The sequence below is a fragment of the Podarcis cretensis genome (genome assembly GCF_951804945.1).
Source record: "Podarcis cretensis genome assembly, chromosome: 2".
Lineage (NCBI taxonomy): Eukaryota > Metazoa > Chordata > Lepidosauria > Squamata > Lacertidae > Podarcis > Podarcis cretensis.
The window spans coordinates 24736127-24740138 of record NC_137171.1 but is presented as its reverse complement, the minus strand read 5'-3'; positions in this window follow the sequence as shown (position 1 = coordinate 24740138).

Here is a 4012-nt window from a genome sequence, read left to right as displayed (position 1 = left end):
GCTTGATATTGTCTGCATATCATTCTTTGGACAGCTCTAAACAGATTTGCCCTAAAGGGTTTCTAGTTAGGTGGGCAAGAGCTCTTTGGGTCCAAGATTTTCCACAATCTAAGAAGACCTTTTCACTGGGAAACATTTAATCATAGCTGGCTCATTCCCATGGACAATTCATGACAGTTAAAACTGGCTTAAGGCTTAGTCTAAAGGTATGCACAGATGACATTTCAAGGACTGGCTGTAAAATGGGCACTTGCTACATTCTGCACATGCCCTTGCTAATTCTCCAACTGGTCCTGCAGCTCTTTCCCAAAGATGACAGCAAGCAGAGACCCTGAGCATGCCATATAATCTGCATTATTATTAATTAATTTATGAATCGCCTTTTCCACGTGCTTTGCAAATATATCATAGAAACAGGTAAAAATTATTTTTGAAAACAGTACCAAGAAACAATCAAAGTTGGTTTTTTAAACACAAAGCAAACAAAATGAACACCCAAGGCAGAGAGATCTGTTCCTCCAGCTAGAAAATCTTGTGGAAACAAAAAGGTACTCAGTTGCTTCTACAAAGTGCAGATAGTTATGCCTGTTGTATGTCAACAGGAATGCTATTCCACAGAGCGGTGACAGCCACACCCTTGAGTTGCTGTGGACATTTCAGGCGTCTGGTATTTTTGACACTTGAAGGAGAATCTCTCCTGCAGAACACAGTGACCTACTGGGCACATGAGGGATAAAATCAGGCCTTTCAGCTGGGCACCATTGCTATTATAAGAGAAAAACAGAGTTCATGGAGAGTTCTGGCACCTCTTTTTCTAGAAAAAGAGCACTGGATAAGGTGATATTTCAAGCAGCCTGGTCCTGAGCTGTGTTAACAAATACCAAAATCTTGAACTTGGCCCAGTAGCAGATGGGCAGCCAACAGGTCAAGAGCCTCAGAAGGATTGCCAGCTCTGTCCACCAGGAAAATCCTTCAGAGTGTTCAGGGATCCATCAGAATCCATAAACCTCCAGGGGCGAATCATCCTAATCAGTTCCTCCATCCCTGCAGGGGGGAATTGGTGCCATTAGCCCAAGCTTCACCAGGAAGTGGCCTGACTATGACAACACAGTCACAGAACCCCCACCCCTTTTCCAGGCCATCAGCCTCACCACCAGGAGCGAAGAAACACAAATCAGTGATTGTGTGTCAGGCTAAAGATGGCCATTTGAGACAGCCTCATGGAGGCCATGAAGTCCCATACCAGACCAGTGAGAACAGCCTCAGTATGGACATTCAAGTCCCACAGGACAATAATTGAAATTGAAATACTTTATTGTCACTTGTACAACTTGTATACAGTGAGATTACACAAGCACCCCCCACTCAGCTCTCTTAGTCTTAATTCCCCTCGTTTACTGACGCACACCCACCAAACCCGAAAGTCAGTTGCCCTGTTGTTATCTTTTCATTCAGCAGCCTAACAGCCCACGGATAGAAGCTGTTCTTTACCCTGTTGGTGCGACTAATCACGCTTCTATATCTTCTGCCTGAGGGCAGGAGATCAAGAAAGTGCCGGCCAGGGTGTGAATCATCCCTGAGAATTTTCCTCACTCTCCTGAGGCAATGTTCTTCCGCTATTTCATCCAGCAGATTCACGGGACATCCCATAATATCTTGTACTGTATTCACCATCCTCTGTAGGCACTTCCTATCAGATGATGTCAAACCAGCGTACCACACCATGATGCAGTATGAAAGGACACTTTCTATTGTTGACCGGTAGAAGGAGATCATCAAATGTTGATTGACATCGTTCTTCCGCAATACTCTGAGGAGATGGAGTCTCTGTTGGGCTTTCTTAACCACCTGGGTTGTATTTATTTTCCAAGTAAGGTCTTCACTGAGATAAACTCCTAGGAATTTAAAGGAAGAGACACTTTCCACACAGCCCTCCCCGATGTACAGTGGGGCTAGTTCTCCTCTCTTCCTCCGAAAGTCCAACACCATCTCTTTGTTTTGCTGATATTAAGGTGCAAGTTGTTCCCTAGGCACCATGTAGGTATTTTTTGGACTTCCCCTCTATACGCTGATTCGTCTCCACCTGTTATTAAACCCATTATGGTTTAATAATCCTAGGTTCTCCACACCAGAGGTTGCTTCCACCAACTCAGTCAGGGAAGCAGATGGGTGGGCAGTACACCAGCAGCACCCCCAGTCTGTCTTTTTGGCCCAACATCCTCAAGCCCTCGAGGCCAGTCCACAAATGGAGAGGTCTTGCGATGAGCAAGATAGAAGTAGCTGTATTTTGAAGGCTTCCTATTCTTCTGAATTAGCTTAAGTGCATCCTGGGTTTGTTATAGTGAGATTTGGCCCAATCTGACCTATTTCCTCTAGGGCTAGAGATCCCCAAGTATCTAATTAGCCATTGGGCTTGCCTCCAGGGCTCTGCTGTCTGTTTAGTTCTTAGGCAGGTTGGTAGTGGAGAAGACTAGGCTGCTTTGGATGCAGGCGAGATCTGGAATTGCAGCGTCAAGAGACACTTCGTTAATTCTACAGTGGTTTGCTTAATTATACCTCTCAATAAAGCAAAATGTTGCCATCTCAGTTAAAAAAACACTAAAAACCTTCAGTTGAAGCGACATTAATAGTGAGTTATAAAGCAAAATCGCAGTCTTGTGAGCTATAATTGCCCTGTAATCTTCACCTCATTACTAGGTCTGTAATAGTAGTAATCACCCCAGGTACGGTTTTGTATTCCTGCTTTTTCAGCAAAGGTGGAAATTATGATGCAAATACTTGGGTCTTTCTTAAATTGGAATTACGGTATATTCTGGGAGTAGATCTAAATATTAGGAGATAGTACCTGATGTTGCTTAAATAGTTTGATTCCTACGAGTCCTGTAGTTATACCAGACAGCACAGCATCATTGTTTCAGGACTAGCTTGCACATCATGGGATGAACTTCAGCAACTAATGTCTGACAACCCTCCTGTTTTTTTCAATGCCAGTCATATAGCAGTAAGTCTTGGGCCATGGGGTTGGGGGTCACTGCCTTTCATGAGTGGTGGGTTTTGTTCAGTGTGGTTGGTACAGATCTGTTTTAGGATTACCAGTGGGGTTACCCTTTTCCAAACAGCCCTGGGTTCCTTTCTCCTTCAGAGTTTATTGCATGCAACTTCGAGATTATCCAGGTTCTCCACCACAGAACCATAGTTCCTTGGTTCCCAGTGGGAAAAGAATGATTATTAAAGTAGTTTACGTCTGTAGTTTACGTCTGTATGCTTAGAGTGTATGCTTAGAGTGCCTGTCCGCTGCCACAACCATCTAATGTCTCCTGTAGAATGCAGATCTAGATTCCTGGTGAAGAGGAACACACACTATGGTGGACATACCAATGGAGGATGAAATGGAAAAGCACTCACCCCCCCCCCGAAAAAGTCTTATAAGAGACAGGATTTAGCAGACTTTCAGCATACTTTCTGCAGGAAAGCAGGATATAATCTCTTGCAGCCATGTTGCATGCCATTACAAAATTAGCTTTACAAGGTAAAATCAAGGTCTGCTTCGCTCCCAGGCTGCTCTGCCTTGCAATGTAATTAGTTATAGTCATCTTTAAAACACACACACACACACACACACACACACACACACCGCTAATGGCTACCTGCCACCATGATGAGAACACCGCGCTGTCACATACTGAGACTTTTCCAGACAAGCACAACTCATTTATTTGTACACTGAGACAGCACTTGGCACTGGTGATAAAAGCTGTGCTCTGATTTAAGCCTTTATAAGGGCAGGAGTTAAATGGAAATGTCTTCTGAATCAAACTGACATTAGCAATGTCTAAACATTCCCCCCAGAGATGCTGCTCTTGATGACACTGCTGCAGTGCAAAGCTATGGAAGGAGCTCAAGTCCCTAAGCCAAGGTATGGCTGTAAAAAGAGCACATCAAGGAGAATTTGCTTCAAAGGGCAGCAATCTGGTTCACAAAGCAAGGAGTGTGGCAATGTGAGCTAAAAATG